This window comes from Quercus robur, chromosome 3 (genome assembly GCF_932294415.1).
Source record: "Quercus robur chromosome 3, dhQueRobu3.1, whole genome shotgun sequence".
NCBI lineage: Eukaryota > Viridiplantae > Streptophyta > Magnoliopsida > Fagales > Fagaceae > Quercus > Quercus robur.
In genome coordinates, this window is record NC_065536.1 from 48,360,923 (window position 1) to 48,383,234 (window position 22,312).

The following is a 22,312-nucleotide window of genomic DNA, read 5'->3' on the forward strand; positions in this document are numbered from 1 at the left end:
TGATGTCACGTGGCATTTTTGGGAACGTTGGATGGATGCTTACGTTTGGAGGAAGTGATGTGAGAAAGCAAGGAACGTGAGGATAAATGTGTTAAATTAATTCAACTTAAAAAGTTCTATTCACTTGTATTAAAATAATTGAGATTTTTATTCACAAGAACATTTCCATGGTGGACCAACAAGCCCATTAAGAGTTTGTGTGATAGCGATACGTCCACATGAGCTATGGTGATAATTCGCCAAACCTTATTCCTTTTCCAACCTCCTCCAAACCCCCCTTCCCCCAAAAAAAAACTTTTATAAAAAAATTCTTTCTTAACCTAACAACCTATCAGCACAACATTATATAAATTATGAATACACTCTAAACCTAGAGTTCAATTAGCTCAGTAGAAAAGTCTTTTATCATCAAATAAAAAATTTGAAGTTTAAGCTCTGTTTACACAAAAAATCGATTAGTGTATTAACTTCTTATGATAAGATATGGGATTCGAGCTCTACTTACACAAAAAAATAATTGATGTTTTAGCATTTTATAATAAGATCTAAGGTTTGAACTTCATTTACATAAAAAATTGATTGACATCTTAGCTTCTTATGATAAAAACCAATCACGACAGAGCATAAGCATATATTGAAATTTTTTTATCTATCAAAATGAATACACTTTAAATAGTTGAATAAAATAATAATTAACTTATGGGTTTTAACTAGTTTAATTGATTCCCCAAAAAGAATAATTTAATTGATAAAATCTCTGATTTCGATCTGTAACAAAATAATAATAATAATTTAATTAAATTTTTTTTTTTGAGAAACAATAATTTACTTTAATTAGGAGCAGAACTGAAAACAACGAGTTTGTCATGATAAGCATGCCAATCTAAGCGCCGCATGCACCATCAAATCATAATGAATTATAGCTGTTTATATCCTCCTCTTGGGTGACTCATACCGCAATAACCCCAACCATGATAATGCATTACTATAATTTAACATTTAAAGGAACTGGAAACCCGATACTGCAAGAGAAGAGTTTTAACACTTTTTTATTTTTTTTTGAGTTGATGGATACAAGATAAGGAAAAGAACAATTCTTGTAACTTTACAAATAGTATAGCAATACAGCCACTTTAATTTTGACATTGATTGTTAAGGCCAAAGAGAAACACTGTGGCTTGGTATAAGATACCTCCAGCCACCAAATATGCTAGTGTAAGGACCTGATGCGCATTGAATACTGATTAATAACTCCCATGAACAGATTAGATTGTAAGGCCTGAAACAAATTTAATTTTAGTCAATTATTGATCCATTTGGTCCTCCCATCTTCTGAATTCTCCAACAAGAAGTATTATGATTTATGACTGGCATAAGTGTCGCACAGTAAAATTTGTCCTTGCCTATAGGCCCTATATCATAAAACCATGTCACCTGTAAACTGTATCAATCATTTCAACCCCGAAAATGAACAAACGGTTGATATACAAGAAGTACACCACTATTTTCAGTGCTTAATTTCAAGCCCAAACAGGATTGCATGTTAAATACATATAGCAATAACTTGACAAAATTCAAGAAGGCTATCCCAATTTTGTTATTGAGCTTTTTCCAGATATGTTTAATACATAGTTTCTGAAAAATATCCCAATTTATTTAGTCTGTCTATTCCAAGTCCAATTAAGACCTTGCCACACCTTGGTTGGTTTAGAACATAAAGTTGAAAGTCTCACCTGTTTTCCCACAATAAAAGAAGGTCAAGGTGAAATGCATCTCAAACAATCACTGTCTTATTAAGTTAGGTAGACCCACCATATGCAATGAGGTGAAGGGAAAAAGCACCTGAATTGAATAGTTCCAGGAAAACTACATTCATATTAACCATTAAATTCCACATGGGCAATTTTTTGTTTCTAACAAGAGACTGCTAAATGAAGAATAGAATTAAAAAGCTGGATAGCAATTTCTTCCACCCAGAAGTAGTGAAAAGGAGAGTGGTTTGATCATAAGAAGCGCCACGTGGCACCAGTCAGCAAACACACAAATGATGAAGCCTTTTTTTTTTACACGTGTCGTAGTTGACGATAAGCGCAGTGGCTGGCGTAGGAAGCACTTCCACTTGTGAACCCCTCAACTAGATGATAAAAGAATCCATCAACAAAGCCTTTTGAAAAATTTTCAACCAAATGGGTCCGCCAAGCTAGTCACAATCTGCAAGCCAGGCAAATGGTTGGTTCAATCATTGTTGTTTCAGTAAAAGAAAAAGAAATAACACCCAATTGGAGAAGAAAAAAACAAAGCACTTCACAAATCATTATCATGATTCATGACATGCAACATCAAATGGATAAAAAGCTAAACAACCAAGGAATGTGAAAATTTTGACGGTAGAGAATTAACCAAGTGGTCAAGTTCATTTACGAGGACAAACTTTAAGTGGAATGGGTCCTTAATTTCTAGTATTGGAAAAACAATGAAGAAACACTTCATCTTCCAACCAAGAAGTCTCATCATGACAATGCTAGGTTTCAGATCCAGCAAAATTCTCAACTACTGAAAGAGCCAGACCACTTCCAAAAAAAAAAAAAAAAAAATTTAATTGCCTTTTGCATTGCAGATAGGACAAACTGAATTCGATAATTCAACATTATTGATGGGGCAGATGTGGTACACATTTGATCCAGGTGCTCATGTTGGAAAATCATGGGGTCATAACTTTCGCCTAACTTTTCCTTTTTCTGTTAAAAAGATATCTGTAAACATAACATCAAATACAGGGCCAAATAATTATGACAATCAATGATGAAGACCGAAAGTGCAGGAGAGTTTTCCGAACTACATCTACACATGATATTCTTACCAAATGGAATTAAGGTCCTTGCCTCATTATTGCAGACAATATGGCAGCAATAAGCACAACATGTCCTTGGCAATAAGCTTCTTGCACTGCCTTTTGTGCAGGTGCTGTGTTGAGAATCGATCAATGTGCATCAACCCCATATTCTCAATTGCATCCATAATCTGCATCGAGTAAATAAATCTTCCTATAAATTGAACGGTACCTATGAACTTTATGAATGCATATATCCATTGAGGCAAAAGAAATTTTAAAGCAAACAGAGCATATAAATTTAGCATTTAGTCTGTCCACTGAAATTTCATAAAAAGACCAAGGAAGGATTCTATATGTTGGCTTCAACAATAGTTTCAGTATATATCTGAAAGAACTTGCAATGTATTAAATAGAAATCAACGTCTATTACATTTAATTGACAGTAGTCTTTCTTGTGCAATCACTTAGCTGGAATGTTTTCAAATGTCCTCAACTGCAGGATATTAATTTGGTTTTGCAAAGGATCAAAGCTCATCTATAACAGTGTCATAATAACTGCATTATATCCTACCATTTAAATGAAAGCAATTTGTCCTCTAAATATACAAAAGCCATAAAGAAATGGGATATCCAGGAAACCTACAAAGCAAGCACATAAGAAATATCCTTCATGCCTATACCATCAACAGCAAACCTTCTAAACTCCTAAGGACATCACTTATCCCAGTTCACTAGTTTTCCTCCCTCCATTATGTACCCAAATTCTTCCTTTTTAGCATAATTAAACGTCTCAGAACTTTGACAAAAGTCTTAAACATATTGAATTAGTAATATGCTGTTAACTAGAAGGTTGATAACAGTACCACTCCCCTGAAAAAAATGAATCTCCATTCTAAGAAGCCAAAAGGTTTACTCACTCCAAAAGCCAAAAGAATAACTACCATAACAAAGCTCCACATATTTGAAGCACACTAAATAAAAGGCCAATTAGCCAAGGAATTAATATTAAAAGGTGCTCTAGCCCATCCTAAGGAACATTAATACGAACCAAAGAACACAAACACAAGCAGAACTAAAATTGGATCAATCTATCATCTTTCACTCTCAAATAGTTAATATCAATAGACTTCATGCACAAACCTCAGTATTATCTTCGCCTATGGTAGTAAAACTAAAAAAGGATTGGTGTTTAATGTTGAACACTATGAGAGTAACCACAACCAAAGTGAGAAGGGATTGGAGATAGATTTCCAAAAAGAACTTCTAGCAATCTCATCGTAAAGACCTCAATAACCCACAGAACAATGCATTTCTACAGCACAAGATATATTTCACACCAAAAACCTTCTTCTCCATCATACAGGACAAAAAGATTACAATCAACATGATCATAGGCCTATTAAAAGTACAATGGCAAGTTGGCAACAATGATGCCTTCCATGTGATCACCTGTGCAATCTTCAACCGACTTTATATCCGCATTAGATGATAGAACAGAATCAAATAAATAGACTTCTCGTGCCTAGACAGGATATTTATAAGCTTTATTGTATTCCTCATGTTGTCAGCTACATTGTTGAGATAATCAAATGCATTTACCTCAAATTGAACTTACATTTGTTACACTCACAGACACGCTGCACACATTTTCTTTTCTTTTGTTTTTTTTTGGGTACAAAAACATTTTTTGCAACTACTAACATATCCTGCTTGATTGAAGCAACATCACCATCCACCCTTGTAGGCGGGATGATACCTCCCCATGCACGAAGTGCTTACATCACTCTCACCTAAGTCCACCACGGACACCACTTTTATTATGCACCAATTGCAACAGGCCATGTCAGCAGTAGCCTCATAACAGAAATGCCAGTGTATCTACTACCTGAAAATGCATAATCAGAAGTGGGTAGTAAAATGATTTCATCCAAGTGAGGAGAGTTTTCAGGCCAGAGGAAGTTAGAACTATTACCTAAGACACGAATTCACAAAACCCAATTATGAAAATAAGAAACTAAAGAATTGTGCGTCTATGCAGCACAAAAACTAATCATATTGGGCAAACAGTTGTGTTTGAAAAACGTCATTAAGTATTTAATTCTTCGGAAATTTATATTTATTTTATTAGAATTTAAAAAAAAAAAAAAAAAAAAGACGCTGATCGAACTGATCCAAAAAAAAAAAGACACAAGGTCCTCTTTATCTTTGATAATAAGGAGGATGTAGATTGTATTTTATCTAGTGAGTCATGAAGTTTTGATAAATCTTTGGTTGTTTTACAAAGATATGACGGGCAAACTCCCCTTGAAGAACTGAATTTCGACAAGGCATCCTTTTGGGTGCATGAAGACACTGCATTTTGTACCTCTTACGACTCGGGCACCCGTTTTCCAATGATACTCGAACTCTAAGGCCCAAGGCCAATTTAGAGCCCAATCAGATAATAAATTGACTTGAGGAGTGTTAAAATGGAAAATATAACCTTTTAAATGAGCAAAAATTTATTTTTGGAAATAAAATGACCAAAGTGGCCCTTGGCCTACGTATGTGAGTTGCAGCTTGCGTATGCGAGCCAATGCATGCGTACGTAGGCACATTCTTGCGTATGCAGCTATGGTTTCAAAAGTATAAGAAAAACAAGTTTTTTGCAATAATGGTTGAGGTTTGAAATAAATCCCACATTGTCTGGGAGCTATTCCAAACCCTATTTTTTCCACTATAAAAAGCCTTACATGGAACATTTTCAAGACACACAAAAATCCCATGGGAAAGACCTAAGATTCACTAGAAAATAGTGAATCAAAAGAGAGTTTTTCACAAAACACCCTCAAGTCAATTTTATTTGATTGGGACCTTCTCTAGCCCCAATCCTTTTAGTTCAACGTTATTAATCACTCTCTTATTGGTTTGTGAATAGATTTGACTGAGGGGAACGATCAAAATCAAGCTTGGAAAATTTTTGTTTAAGGTATTAAGTCTAACCTTTCTTTTTTCTTTTTTTTTCTTCCTTTTCTGTTTTTCTTTTGTGTTTTAATCCTATTTTTTATGTTTGTACATGTTTTCTTAGATTAACCCTTTAGTTCTTTTCATATTTTGTGTACGTGAGGTTGCTAGTTTGTTGTTTTAAAGTTCTGCTTTGTTTCCGTGTTTTTAGGTTTCTGGGTAAGGATCTGCGTATGCATGATCTAGCCTACGCACGCAGGCTTGATTTTGTGTGCGCAGACTTGTTCTAGCATGCGTGATGCTGTTGCCTAGAAACCCTAATTTTGGTTTGTTTTGTTTTTGTATTCACATGTTTGTTCTGTGTAGCCTCTTCTTTATATGTTTTAAGCCCCATGAGTTCTTGTTCACCATTTAACATGCTTGTTTGTCTTTAACATGCTTAGATTAGGGTTTTTATGTTTGTTTCTTGCCTTGATGCCATAGACATGCATTCACATGCCCATTCATGTTGCCATAGGTGCTGTGGTGCTGAGAGGTAAGTAAAAGGCAAGTCATGCATTAGCAATGTCCATGCATTTGTGCTTTGGCCTTAGGATGTGATGAAACATGCTTAGATTCATGATTAGGGTTTCTAGTTTGTTGACGTTTGGTTTATAAGATGTATTAGATGTATGATAGGTTTTCACATGATAGATGAATGCTAGGATTTCTTTGATATGTTTGGTTCTCTTTTGTTTGGGTAGATGGATAAGTATGCTGTTTTGGAATAAAAATGCCATATTATATGCTTAGATGTATGCTAATGTGTGTGTGAGTATAGATCCAAGTGTTGAATATGCCTTTAATAAGGTTAAGACATAAGACACAATGATGGGAGGCTAACCTTAGGGTTGGGCGATCTTGGGTGCCTAACACCTTCCCAAGAGCGTACCTAAACTCCAAACCCATCCTCTGGTAGTAAGATCAAAGGTCCTTCCTCGAAAGGACGCTATATTCATGGTTCTTAGACCATATAACTAGGTGGCGACTCCTAAAACCCCTTGTGTCCACAGTGCAGGTCCATAATATACCAATTGGATACTGGAATAAATTAGTGGCAGAAGATATTTGTGAAGCTATTGGTCTAGTCGATTGCTCAACTAAAGCTTCGAAGAGTAAGGGGGGAAGGGAAGCTTTATCCATGTTCAAGTCACCCTGGATGTTTTTCAACCTATTTGTCGAGGAAGGATAATAAAGCTTGAGGACGGAGAAAAAAAATTGGGTTAACTTCAAGTATGAGTGATTACCTAATATATGCTATTGGTGTGGATGTTTTGATCATGGTGACAAGGATTGTGACATTTGGATCCAAAGCAAGGGCATTCTTCAACCAAGTTCACAGCAGTATGATTCGTGGATACGAGCAAATCAGTCAGGTCCATCCAAGAAGAATGTAGTTTGGGTTTTGGGATTCTATGAAGACAGAGAGGAGAATATTTCCACACGGCAACGAAGGGAAGGAAAATCCAGTTCGATTCCGGTAACACTACTAGAAATAGTGAACCAACTTGCTAAGGAATCTACTAGATGTGCAAGCAGATTTTGCGAATATTCAAAATTTAGAATCCCACTAGTCTACGGTTCCAAAAGGAAATTCAACTTCTCCTTTTCAGGCTCACGAGAATAAAGGGGATTATTTTGCTCAGAAAATAAAGGAGATTGATAAGGATCTTAGGATTTATGAGGATCCCCCGAAATTAGTACAGGTTAAGAAATTTAAGTCCTAAAAGGAAACTTCTCCACTTTTTGACTTACAAAATTTAAGGATAGAGCTTGACACGAATCAGAGTTTGCCAAGAAGTCCAAGTCTGGTACCCTCGACTCACAAGGAGGTTATAACTTCTCTCCATGATGTCTCAAACTTTCCTTAGATTCCTGTAGGTTTTGAAATTCCTATCCATGCCAAGTGGAAATGACACCAGCGTGTAGTTGAAGGACTCCTTTCCATCACAGAAGACACAGTTGGCTCAGAATGTCCCATTGATTTGATTACTAATCAGAGTGAGTTACCAAGCAAGAGAATTTTGGTTTCACACAATGATAAAGAAAACATCCCGATATTGGCAGAGGCTAGTTTCCAGCCCCGCTAGGCGCAATAAGTTGCATTGTTTGGAATTGCAAGGGGCTTAGGAACCAATTGGCAGTTCAAGAGCTTGTGAATTTGGTGTAGGCAAAAGCTCTCACTATCATGTTTTTAGCCGAAACATAGGCGGATGAAGCAAGGATAGACTATGTAAAGGATTGGATTCAGTTTGATAAAAAAAAAATTTGTTCAAAGGAATAATAAAGGTGGAGGGTTAGTATTGTACTGGAAGAAAGAAATTGAGGTTGATGTGGAATCCTCTTCATTGTACCACATTGATGTCACGACCAATAAAAATACAAAAGTAGCATGGCGATTTACTGGCTTCTATGGTGAACCTGAAACTTATAAACAACATGAATCATGGGACCTTCTTCATCGTTTACATAAACAGAACTCCTTACCTTGGTTATGTGCAGGCAATTTTAATGAGATAATTAAACAAACCAAGAAGCAAGGAGGGAGATTAATGCCTCATGGTCAGATGTAGATTTTTAGAGAGGCCTTAGAAGAATGTGGATTTATGGACTTGGGATTCAAAGGCTTTCCATTTACTTGGAGTAAACACTACAACAATGGAGTTTCGATTTGGGAGAGATTAGATAGAGCAGTAGCTTTTTATGAGTGGTTCTTAGCATTTCCTGGTACATGGGTGTATCACATGGACAACATGATATCTGACCATAAAATGCTATGGATAGAGCGATCAGAATTGGACTTCTTGCAAAATTAAAAATTATTCAGGTTCGAAGAAATGTGGTTAGGGGACAAGGGTTGTGGGGAAACTATTGAAGGGGTGTGGCAAGCAAGTTATGATGATGCTAAGAATAGAAGGGTGCTTCGGAAATTGGAGAATTGTGGGAAGGCATTGACTAGATGGAGCCAAGATTGTTTTGGGAACATTCGAAAGGAGTTGGAAAAGAAAAGAAAGGAACTTGCTCGATAGAGAGTGCAATCTTGCAGAATGGTGGATCAAACAAGATTTTCCGGTTAAAAAAAGAGATAAACTCTCTCATGGATAAAGAGGAGAGAATGTGGCAACAAAGATCACGTGCACTATATATCAAGGATGGGGACTAAAATACCCACTTCTTCCATTGTAGAGCCACTTAGAGAAAATGCAGAAACTTCATTGTAGGTTTTAGAAATCAAGCAAATGAATGGTGCACTCATCAAGACCAGGTTTCAGATATTTTCTTGGAGTACTACTAGCAGCTTTTCACATCTTCAAATTCGGATAAGCTTGTGGCAGATTTAGACTAAATTCCACAAATAGTTACAGAAGACATGAATGAGATTTTGAGTAGTGAGTTTCAAGCGTGGGAGGTTGAAAATGCTTTGAAATAGATGGCTCCACTCAAAGCTCCAGGTCTGGATGGGATGTCTCCTCTTTTTTATCAAAATTTTTGGGATTTGGTAAGAGAAGATGTAGTTACTTCAGTTCTAGATTTTTTGAATTCGGGCTCTTTACCTAGCATCTCATCAAGCTTTACACTTGAAGTCTTCTCCAATTGAGCTCTGACTTGAAACAGCTCTGCTTCAAGCTTCTTGGTCTTATTAGCCAAGAAATTGTTCTCGTACCTCAGTGCTCCAATAGTCTGATTAGCCTCATCAAACTTTGTGAAAAGCTCTTCACGATCAAGTTCCACATCACTGAGCTTCTTGGTGGTTAACCTGTAAAGTTTCTCATATTTCTCAGAAAGCTTGTATAATTTCTCATAGGCTGTATGGATATCATCTTGATCATCCATTTTCTCAAACTTGGATTCCACCAGTTCCTCTTCTTCAACCACATCTTCAACAATCCCATCAGTAGGATTAATAGTGGCAGTGAAGGCATTCAAGATTCCGTCATCCTCATTGTCGGAATCATCCTCAGCCTCGGTGTCGCTCAAGGTAGCAATAAGTGCCTTGCTCTTCCCAGTGCTCTTGAGATATGTAGGACACTCTTGCTTCATGTGACCGAAACCTTGACACCCAAAGCACTTAGGTCCTGCGGGAATAGTGTACTGACCGCCATCCCTTGCATCCTTCTTCCCTTTGTCTTGGATCTTGAATTGAGAAGAACTGGATTGCCTACGGTCCTTGTCGAAGCCCTTTCCATTTGCATTCTTCATAAACTTCTTGAACTGCCTGGTGATGTAGGACTTCATCTTAGAATCTTCATCATCTAAAGGCTCATCTATCTCATTGCTCTTGGCTTTCAGTGCCATGCTCTTGCCTTTACTCGTTTTGTTAATCCTAGTTAACCCTAGCTCGTAGGTCTGCAGATTTCCAATCAACTTTGTCAAAGGAATCTTGTCAACGTCCTTTGATTCCTCAATTTCCGTAATCTTGGCATGGAATCTCTCAGGTAGAGATCTGAGCACTTTTCTCACAATCTTGGGTTCAAGAATGGTTTCCCCAAGATTGAAAGCTGAGTTCACTATGTCCTTGAGCTTGGCATAGAACTTATTGAATGACTTATCCTCCTCCATCTTAATCTCTTCAAAGCTTGTAGTGAGCCTCTGAAGCTTTGAATCCTTAACCGCCTTTGTTCCCTCATAGGTTGTCTGGAGGATGGTCCATGCTTCCTTAGCAGTTTTAGTGGAGGATATCTTCTTGAACTCCTCATTGGTGACCGCACTGAATAAGGAATTCAACTCTTTGCTGTTGAAGTTTGTTGCCTTGATCTTGGCATCATCCTAGTCGGCCAGCGCTTCCATCGGCTTGGTCCAGCCTATCTCAATAGCTTACCACACTTTCTCATCTAAAGACTACAAGAAAGCTCTCATGTGTACTTTCCAGTATGTATAGTTAGTGCCATCAAATAAAGGAGGTATGATTAACGACTGTCCCCTATCCGTGACAAACAGGAGTCAATGGATCAATACAGCAAAGATTAAACCCTAATCAGAGTGTGCCTGCTCTGATACCACTTGATAGGCCAAAAACGAATTGACTCCTTGTGATAAATTAACCAATTAATTTAGCCAAGCGAATTAATTAAGTTAATTAACATGCAAACGCATGGCAGCACAAACAAATCACCAAATAACTAAATATGCAGCGGAAAAAAAATGACACGGTGATTTGTTTACGAATGGGGAAAACCTAACGGCAAAAACCCCATCGGGTGATTTTCAGGTCACTACTCCCGAAATTCCACTATTATCACAACAAGCGGTTACAAGTAAAGGAATCTCAGTACCTTATACCAACCTACAGTTGAACCCTTACCCCAATACTCAATTGGACTTGTTCTGTAGTGACAATTTCCCTTTTCGATGCACGGCTCCCAAGTACATGACTAACTAATGCGCGGATCCCAATATGCGACTTCAATCACCAACTAGAGAAGGTTATTGGCTGTAAAGTTTTTTAGTTCATCCCAACGATGAAGATCAAGAAGATACTTGGTCACAAAACCCTACGGTGCATATACATAGCAACTTCTTCACAAGAATGATCTAGGGCAAAACTTTGTCTCCGGTTACAAATTTCTTGAACAAACTTTGCTCAACACTTGTACAACTTGTGTACACTTTGACGGCCCTTAAAAATAATCATTTTATATGTCTAGGGTTAAAAGAAAGGAAGGCTCAAACGCATAATCTCGGATTAAAGTCAAAACAGAACTGGAATTCTGTTTTTCATAAAGCTCGACAAATAACTGTCTGATGAGGTGCTGTCAAGCCACGGGGCTGGAACAGCTTCTTAAGCTCGATGGATAGCTAACTGTCGAGTTTTAATGAATAGCACTTCTTCAGCTTGAATCTTGGACAGACTTGCATGTCTTCAACACTTGATTTTGGAACACAGTTTCTTGAAGTATTAAACACATCCTAGATCTACCTAAATACAAGTAAAGTGCGTTTTGTCAAAGGATAAGCCAATTACATAAAATAGTGACATATGTTCCTAACAAGTGAATCACATATGTCCTAACATTACATATGTACATAGACAAGGAAATAGTGTCGCTCATGCTTTGGCTAGATGGGTGATTAAGTCTCCCAATTTAATTGTCTAGATGGAAAATGTACCACCAAACATTTGCTTTGTTATTCAGGCTAATTTAGCCTCCTTTAATGAATTATAAGAACAGGTTTCATTCTCCAAAAAAAAGAAAAAAAAAATCCCAATTGTATAATTCTCACCTACCATGATGAGGGGCATAAATGCATTCATCATGGCACCGATTTAGATTTCCTTAATTGTTTGTGTGTGAGATTTTAGGCATTTAACCATTACCTCTAATTATGAGGAGTTCATTGATTTTCTCATGCACATCGACTATAAATTGTTCAAAGTTTTAACTTTACAAGAATTTAAAATTTTCTTTTCTTTCTTTTCTTTAATAACAATTCGATAGTCATAGACTCACAAGTGAGGGAGGAAGGATTTGAATCCTGTATGTTTCTATTGGAAATATCAAGAAGTGCCAATTAGTTGAGCTGCAAAACTCTTGACGAATTATTGAGCTTTGTTCTCCTTCAATAAACACATGGACTTTCAATTTAGGCCTATTTTCATTGAACCACATTGAAGTGTAACCCATTTACAACCCATGGTTAGCATGTGCTTAGTTTCACTTAAAATAAAATGGGTTTAAAGTTTAAACCCTGTTTTTGGGAATCCAATTCCAATAGGTGGGAAAAGGGGTTTCGCGGAAGTCATTCCCACCACTAATGAAATGATATGGTGGTTACATCACTTACATGCAAATCTATAGACACTCCCAATTAGGGATGACAATTTTGCCCCGCCTTGCTTAACCCGCCCTTCCCCGCTTCGCCTTGCCCTGGTTTTCCCCGCCCCGCAAAGGTGGTGGGGCAAGGATGGGATTTTAGCCCCACACCACGTGGCGGGGCAGGGCAAGGATGGGTTTAGACTTTTAAGACCCACCCCGCCTCACCCCTCCCCATCCCCATCCCGTCCCGTGTTGCTAAGGGGTTATAATTGTAAAATTTTCATACTCTAAAACCCTACTATTTAAACAAATATATCAATATTAACTTATTTTATTCTACTCAATGTGGTTCTCTGCCTTTATTTTGTTATGTGCTCTACTATGAGATTTTTATCTATTTATTATTTATTATTTATGATTTTCTTGTTAAACACTTGGATATATTATTCAATTTTTTCTAAAAATTGATTTAATTTGATGGGATAAATTTAGTTGTAATTTCAAGTATATTTTTATTAATGAAGTAGGTTTCATTAAAAAAATTGTACTAGTTGTAGGGAAAATTAACTAAAAGTAGAGTTTTACGGGGTGGGGTGGGGCTTCATGGGGTCCCAAGGGGCGGGGATGGGGTGAGAAAGATTTTCCCGTCATGCTGGGGGGGGGGGAGGATGAGGCATGACAAAACCATGCGAGGTGGGGACGAAGACCCCATCCTTCGGCCCTGCCTCATTGCCATCCCTACGCCCAATTTGTAACCATCAATAACACAATATCAGAGGGCAAAGACGTTATTTTATGATAAAAGAGAAAAATTGTCACCTTGACTGTTAAATTTTCAAAACCTTAATTAAAAATGAATCTATAAAATCTAACTATCAAAATGACATCTCATGTGTTTAGATTGGACAATTGAAATGCAAGATCAAGTCACGTCAAGATTTTAATAGATGATACGCATTCTTAAGCATGTGTGATTAATTATAATTGATTCTCTATGAATTTAATTATAACTAGTCTCATCACACGTGCTTTACGCATTTAATGAATTTTTTTTTGTAGGATTTAAAAAAAAAAAATAGGAATTTGTGGTATTTGTTTTTTTTAGAACATGGGGTAGTTTTTTTTTTTTTATAGGAAGATGGGGTAGTTTTGGTTGTCTACCTAGGGTAGTGGGAAGTTTTATAGAACATGGGGTAGTTTTATAAACATGCTAGGTTTTTTGTTTTTAATTTTTGTCAATTTATTGTTTTAACCCCATTTCTTATGTTTCAAGAATAATGATAAGTTAATTAAATTAAGGGTAGTTTTGATAGTAAAAAAATGCAATAACTAACTTTCTGAATCCTCTATATACCTGGGGTAGTGGGAAGTTTTCTAGAACATGGGGTAGTTTTATAAACATGGTAGATTTTTTGTTTTTAATTTTTGTCAATTTACTGCTTTAACTCCATTTCTTATGTTTCAAGAATAATGATAAGTTAATTAAATTAGGGGTAGTTTTGATAGTAAAAAATGCAATAACTAAATTTCTGAATCCTCTTAATGTATATAGATTAATTACATATTATAATCTTATTGGTTTTGGCTATAGACAAGAGTGCACCTATTTTTATTGGATAATTCTTTTTTTTTTTTTTTTTTTTTTGAGAATTCCGTCAAAGGATAACTTTATTAAACTGCAAGTGAATCAGCGTTTACAAAAACTATTAAATCTGGTGGAACAGACTCCAACCAAATGGTAAATGGATAAGAAAATTTTGCTCTCCTAGCTAAAGCATCTGCTACCGCATTGCCTTGTCTAAGGGTATGAGAGAGCAACCAATTCTTAAAAGAATTTAAATGGGACAGTGTGTCCTGTAGTATGTGACCAAACTCTGAGAAAGTCTTGTCTCCATCTTGCAGTGCTTTTATTACTATCTGAGAGTCCCCCTCCAGGATGCAGCTTTCTATCCCCATCACTCTTGTGAAGGCAGTTGCTCTCCTAGCAGCAAGCATCTCCAACACTGTAACTGAGGCAGGAGCATGGATCTTTTCAGAGAGCGCAGCTTTTACTTGACCTGTGTTGTTCCGTATCACCACTCCGATGCCTGCCGCTCCATATTCTGCGAGGAAAGTTCCATCAAAGTTTGTTTTGAAGTGACTTGCTTCTGGTGGTGTCCATCTCATGCTCCGAGGCTTTTGTTGCATCACCATTGAGTAGTTGTGCTTCTTATACTCAGATAGATAGTGATGGGCTTCCGCCGTAACCTGTTGTAGAGGCAACATGGTCTGGTTCGCCCTTTTCTTGTTTTGGCGAGTCCATAGGAACCATGTTGTTACTGCAAACAACTCCCTAGTTTTAGGTCTATTACCGAGCAATTCCCACAAGTCCGCAAAGCTTCCCCTAACAACTTTTCTCCTGTCAATCTAGTCAAAATCCCGCACCCACATAGCCCTGATTTCGTCACATTCCCACAGAGCATGTATAGTATTTTCTGGAAAGGAGTTGCAAGCTTCACACTTTGGGCAGGCTGTAATCTTCCTTCTCCATAGGTTTTGCTTAGTGGGGAGTGAGTCTGAACAAGCCCTCCACAAAAAGTGCTTAACTTTCCCGGGTACTTGCAGCTTCCAAATTCCTGACCAGAAGCTTCTTCCACTACCAAAACCTGAGCCCGAGGCACTATCTCCCAAGCTTTCCTCGCACAGAGCCTTATACCCTGATTTTACAGAGTACATTCCGTCACTGCTCTTTGGCCATATTAAGATGTCTTCCAACGCAACAGAACTGATGGGAATAGCTTTGATCCTTTGGACTTCAAAAGGGAGAAAGTTTGAATCAATGATCCAGGAGTCCCACCACCCGGAGACTGGGTGTATCAACTCAGCAACTAAGGTGTTAGCTGCTAGAGATGTTCTAGGAGATATCACTTTCCCCGAACCTTCACCCGGAATCCAATTATCACCATATATCCGTATGCACCTACCATCACCCACACGCCATTTTGCTCCCATAGTAATCACCCTTCTAGCCTTCAAAATACTTTTCCATGCATATGATCCATTAGCAGACTTTGCTTTTAAAATGGTAGAGTTTGGGAAATATTTTGATTTGAACACCTTGTAGAATAAGGACTCCTTGTTATGAATTAGTCGCCAAACTTGTTTTGCAAGCATTGCATCATTGAACTTGCACAGGTCTTTGAAACCCAAACCTCCTTCTTTTTTTGGTTGGCATAAAGTGTCCCAATTTTTCCAATGGACTTTTCTTCTATCCCCCCTTTGCCCCCACCAAAACTTCCGGATCATTGTTTCAATGTCCTTACACAGACCTATTGGGAGTTTGAAACATGCCATTGCAAAAGTGGGAATGGCTTGAACCACAGCTTTAAGTAAAATCTCATTTTCGGCTTGGGATAAGATCTTTTCCTTCCACCCTTGTAATTTCCCCCACACCCTTTCTTTAATATAGTTTAGGCTCTCCCGTTTACTCTTCCCGATCATCGCTGGTAGGCCTAGATACTTCTCATAGGCTCTTATTTCAGGCAGCCCCAAGAAGGCTTTTATTTGATTTTTTGCATCAAGGGAGACGGACTTGCTGAAGAAGAGGGTAGTCTTTTGCTTGTTTATTTGCTGCCCTGATGCTTTCTCGTACTTATCCAGGATCTCTTGAATGGTTTTCACATCTCCCAATTGAGCTCTGCAAAACAACAAACTGTCGTCTGCAAAAAACGGTTGAGATATCTTAGGCCCATTACGACAAAGAGAGTAACCTCTAATCTTTTTAGCATGGATAGCATTGTTTATGAGCTGTGTTAAACCTTTAGAACATAAGAGGAAGAGATAAGGGGATAGTGGGTCCCCTTGTATAATCCCCCTAGTAGGTTTGAAAAAATTTATGGGTTCACCATTAACCAAAACAGAGTAGGAAACTGTACTAATGCATTCAGAAATAAGGTGGATCCATTTAGGACTAAAACCCATCTTTCCCATCAACTGTAAAAGAAATCTCCACTCCACCCTATCATAGGCTTTGCTCATGTCTAACTTCATGGTCATAAAGCCATTTTTTCCTGAGTTACTGGTTTTCATATGATGTAGGGTCTCAAAGGCTACAAGAATATTATCGGAGATGGCTTTGTCAGATTGAAAGGCACTTTGTGTTTCAGATATAATCAAGGGGAGAATTTTTTTAAGTCGATTTGCTAGGACTTTTGAGACTAACTTGTATAAGACATTACATAGTGCTATGGGACAGAAGTTAGTGACTTGTTCAGGTTTTTTGACCTTAGGGATGAGGGTCAGGTAAGTGTGGTTTAAATCAGGAGGGAAATGACCATTTTGGAGACAAAAAAGCACAGCCCTAGCTACATCATCACCAATAAGATGCCAATAGTGTTAATAAAAGATAGGAGGCACACCATCGGGTCCGGGGGCCTTAAGGGGGGCCATTTGTTTTAAGGCATGAACCACTTCTGCCTTTGTGAATTCTCTTGTCAGGTCTATATTCATCTCTTCAGTAACTACATGAGGAACAACCTCCAAAACAGTCTCAATGCCATTCGAATTTGAACTTGTAAAAAGTTGCTGATAATAAGACACTAATAAGGTCGATATTTCTTCATTGTCCACACATAAGTTTCCATTGTTGTCTCTGATACTCTCAATCTTGTTTCTTCTATAGCGTTGGGAGGCTTTGCTATGAAAGAAAGTTGTATTTTTATCTCTCGAAGACAACCAATGGGCATGAGATCTTTGTTGCCACAACTTTTCCTCCTGAGCAAGCAGTGCCATTATTTCCTTCTTGATGGTTGATACAGAGTCAAAAGAGATCCCCTTCTGTGCAGCTTCCTCAACACTCTTAAGTAATTGTTTTTTTTTCCTTAAGAGTCCTGGAGATATTATAGAAATGTTTACTACTCCACCACTTCAACCCCTTTTGGCATTTTTTTTTTATTTTTTCCCCAACCAAGCTTAAAGTTGGACATGTGAGTTCCTCTCCCCATGCTGCCTTGATGGTATCGTGGCAGCCATCTTCAGAGAGCTAAGCCTGTTCAAAACGCCATGGTCTATTCTGCCGGGGAGTGATTCCTAAGGGGAGAATCTGTATTGGCTTGTGATCCAACATCCCACACTCCAAATGAACCACTTTGAAAGCAGGGAACATATTGATCCAAGCTCCTGTACCCAAAGCTCTATCCAAGCGCTCCCAAATGACTGAACCATTCGGATAATGCTTTTCCCAAGTAAATCTGTCACCTACATATCGAAGGTCTTTAAAGCCCACTTTGTCTATGATGTCTCGAAAACTTTGCATCTGACAGTTTGGTCTAAGACGGCCACCAAGTTTCTCCTCAGTTCTTGTTATTTCATTAAAATCACCGGCACACATCCAGGGTAGGTTACTCTGGCTTCCCAACTATCTTAGTAGGTCCCATGACTCATATCGTTTAGCAGTTTTGTAGGTCTTTTAAAAATTATTAATTGATTATATTTGAAAATGGCGTTCTTTGGAGATTTGGCGCTTGGTGGTTGACAATCTGACCATTGATGATGTGAGTTCTTTCTTTCTCCTTTTTAAATCCTTGGCATTTGGTTATGATCTAGTCTCTTCTCTTTCTGAGTTTCTTTGTGACTTTCTAGATAAAATTAAATCCTTGGGCTAGATGTGAGGGGTATGCTAAGTGTGAGCGGGCTTTAGAAATGAATAACCACCAAGTATTGTTTGAATGTGGGCATGGAAAGTATTGGTATCTTGGTGATTGGGTGTTGCCCCAAGTTGAACATGTGTATCCTCCTGCCACAATTCTGTCTCATCCTTGTTGCATTGTTTGGTTAGCTGACTTTTTAGCTGATGAAGAGATTGCTCGGGCCCATGATGGTTACATTGTTGCATGAGTAGAAGGAGATTATTCTGAATTTATTTGGGATCATTTGTAAGGTTTCCTAGTTTGCAGAATGGTATTTTCCTTCCCTGCTAAGATCAAAGTTCTACCAATTCCTTCTCCATATGGTTGGTAACAATATTTGCATGTTGGATTTTCAGCCTCCATCTTCTGAAAGAAAGGAAGAGGAAGAGGAAGAGATTCCCTCTCCTCACCATGCTGGTGGTTCTTCTAGTTCTTTCATAGAGACTTATCCTCATTTTTCGGCATGGCAGTATGATGTGATGAGTCCTGATGGAACGTATAGTTCCATGCCTTTGACTAGGTCAGAGCATGTACCAAATATTCCTTGGCTCGATTCAGTATGTTCTTGAATGTTTAGTTCCTTATTTTCTTGAATGGCTTCTAACTCGGTAGAGTTGTGCTCCAGGTTGATGTGGATCTTGTGGAAGAAAGCATGCGGATGATTGGAGGCTTGTAGTCATTGGCTCGTACTCAGTCCTCCCAATATGTGATCAATGATTCCAACTGGGTATGCCATGTTGTTTTCTGAGTATCTTTGTCTTAAGCTTTGCTTGATAGTGTCTTTAACACTTGATTTTGCTGATCTTTTAGGCACATCAAATGGAAACTGCTGACTCTACCAGGAGAGCCTTAGAGGAAAGGATCAGGAGCCTCGAACTTGAAAATCGTCAGTACGATCCCCACTTTTTCTCAAGTCAAGAAGGAAATACTAAAGGTGGCTTCTCTAAAGGTGGATCAAGGAGATCCTCCCACTGGCAAACTCAGAGTCCTAATGATGCATGACTTGTATGTCCTGCAAAACAAAAAGGAAGTGTTCCTTAGACAATCTTGTATTATTTTCCATGTTTAGCTCTTTGTCCTTGGTATCACCTTGGATCATGTAGAAACTTTAACTAAGACAAGTTTAGAATTCACCTGATAAGATCTTGTAGTACTAATTTAAAATTATCTTGCTTGGCTCTATTGGAATCTACACTTACTTGCATGAGTTGGAGCTAAATGCCCCTAGTTTAAAATGAATGCATGACTTTTGAAAATCTTGATGTGATTTTTTTTTTGAAAAAAAGAGCCATGGGTGAATGCCCCTAGTATACAAAAGGATGCATGATTCTTGGAAATCTCAATGATTTTTTTTTTTTTCTCTTCTTCCTCCCTTTAAAAAAAAAAAATAAAATGATGGTGGGTTTTTTTTTTTTTTGAAAATTTATGAGGCGTGGGCGAATGCCCCTAGTTTGGAACATAAATCCATGAGTCTTAAGAAAACTTGAGTTGATCACTTTTTTAGAACAATGATGCATGTAATGATTTTTTGAAAACAAGTGTGTTAGACTTGTCAGAATGTCTTAGTTTAATTGAAAAAAATCTTTTTGAGTGTCAAACGATCTTAAAAAATTACACGAGAACATGAAACTGCATGAAATTGCATGAGTGTAGGATCGAGGGGCTACGTGCCACTTGGCAATTGAAGAGTGCCATTTGGCACTTTTGGAGTGCTATTTGGCACTTTTAGAGTGCCGTTCGGCACTTCTAGAGTGCCAAATTGCACTGAGCCACACCATGACACTTAAGCCATGGTGGGCCGACTCCTTATGGTCTCCCAATGCGCGCTTCGCGTTTTCGAATTTTTTGAAAAACATTTACTTTGTTTGTGATCATGAGACTCTCTCCTAGTCAGCTACAAACTCTCTAAAACCTATTTCAAACTTGATTAGGAATTGGTGCAACTTATTTAAATGGATTCTCCTGTGACAAATCTCTGCATAAAGGTTAGCAAAATACAATAATCACAAGTAAAAGTCATCCATGGCTAGCAATCATAATTTTTCTCATTCAACAATTCATGACATCAATAGATGGGTTCGTAGTTTTGATTTCAGTACCAAAACCAATTTTACAGCCTTTAAATTAGAGAGAATCAAGGCTCTGAGGAATGTCAAAATCAAGTGGGACTTCCTTTGCACTGTTGTGAAATTTTGGGATCCTGAAGATCATGTGTTCCGATTCAACACTGTTGAACTCTGTCCAACAATTGAAGAATTCTCTGCTATCTTAGGCTACGATCCTAGTAAAAAATCTGTAGCGATTTCATGTGACCCCAGGCATAAGGAATCTTTGTTTAATGCTCTCGGTCTTCCTACTTCCATTACTGATAGTATGATTGAAGGTCATATGGTGAATCTTCATGCCATTATCTCTCGGCTGATTGACAAACACACCTATGGAGTGACCGGCAACATGCAGAAAAACTTCGGTTTGGCTTTATGCTTTGTGGGAAAATTTTTGCTTTGCTCTGGAAGACACAGCTTTGTGGATGCTCGAGCTATAAATGTTGTGAGTCAGATTAAGGATGGTGATAATCCTATTTCTTTGATCTTGGCAGAAACTCTTCAAGGATTGGATGCTGTATTTCATGGTGGAGAAACTCAAAACCTTTTAGGAAGTCCTTTGACTTTGCAGATATGGCTAATGGAGCGACAGGACATAATTGCCAAGCCTACAACCAGTAATTATGGGCCTAGCAATTTTCTTAGCAGGGCTATAATCAAGACTAAATGCCAAACTGAGAGTGACTGGGTGAAATTCTTAGACAAGAAATCTAGTACCTCAATTCAATGGGACTGTTATTGGTGGAAGTGCCCACCCCCTTTACTGAGGTCTCTAGGATCAGATCATATTTTCCTTGTTGGATTGTGGAGAGCAACTTTCGATAAGGGAGATAGACTCTTGAGGCAATTCAAATATGCAAGGAATACCTGGTGGCAAAAGAAGAAGACCTTTCTCTTCTGTGGACACAAATGTTACTTCTGTACAGAACATGCTATTGGGTTTAGAGATGGTTGACTGAGTGGACCAATCTTTTGTCAAGGTGCACTTCCATAAGATGACTACAAAATACTCTAACTGGTTGATAGACAAGATTGTTGACAAGGAAGCTAAAAGGATTGCTATGAGAGAACAGTTTCTCAGAGACAACCAGGAAAGGCTTGATGAAGGCAATTATGAATTCAAAAGAAGGGACAATACCTATCACAGAGGGAATTGATGATCAACAGAAAAAGAAAAGACTGAAGACAAAGTGATCTTCTTATTTTTTGGCTTTGAACATGTTTATTTTAGAAGTTGATGTAAAACTCTTATGTTTAGGAATTATTTAGAATTTGCAGGTTAGGGATTCTATTTAAGGTGTAGGCTTTTGGGTTTGGAATTTTTATGGTTTGATTTAGGGTTTGGGCTTTTGGATTTTGTGTAATGACATGGTTTAATGGAATGGTTGAATTTTTGGTAATTTTGGTTAATGGGCAAAAGGCTTTCTCACTCTCTCATTTTTTTTTCCTTTTTTTTTTTTTTTTTTACTCTCCCTTTGCGTAGACCGCCCTTTCGAGTTTTCAACCTACCACTTTTTTTTTGTTTTTTTTTTTTTTTGGTTGCTCTAACTTTTGCCTAGATTGCCCTTTCGGGTTTTCAGCCTAGCGAGCTTTTTTTTTAGTCAAACCCAGGAAGGGAAATAACATAATTCATAACCACCTCAGATGTATTATTTCTTCAATTGATCCATGTTGGTTGGCTCAGTGAAAGGTTTGCATCTAAGTCAATCAATCTTACTGCTCTTCCAGAATATGTATGTTTGATAATGTATGGGCTTGCCCAATTTTGCTTGAACTTCCTATTTGCATCTTGAACCAAGGCTCGGATTTTCTTCAACACTAAATCCCCTAACTTCAAATCTCTGGTTCTCACTTTCTTGTCAAAAGCTTTCCTAAGCTTCCTCTAGTAACCTTGAATATGATACAAGGCCTTAAGTCTTTTCTCATCTAGCATGCATAACTGATCATATCTGCTTTGCAACCAATTTGCTT

At 37.8% G+C, this 22,312-nt stretch overlaps 1 long non-coding RNA gene across 1 annotated transcript; it reads right to left on the minus strand.

The window, feature by feature from the left end:
* Positions 1-2,528: 2,528 nt before the first annotated feature.
* LOC126716408 (uncharacterized) lies at positions 2,529-4,479 on the minus strand. Its single transcript, XR_007652115.1, has 3 exons — positions 3,974-4,479; positions 2,861-3,021; positions 2,529-2,753 (listed from the first exon to the last, which is right to left on the minus strand). It is a non-coding gene; the product is annotated as an uncharacterized LOC126716408 (long non-coding RNA).
* Between the last annotated feature and the right edge of the window lie 17,833 nt (positions 4,480-22,312).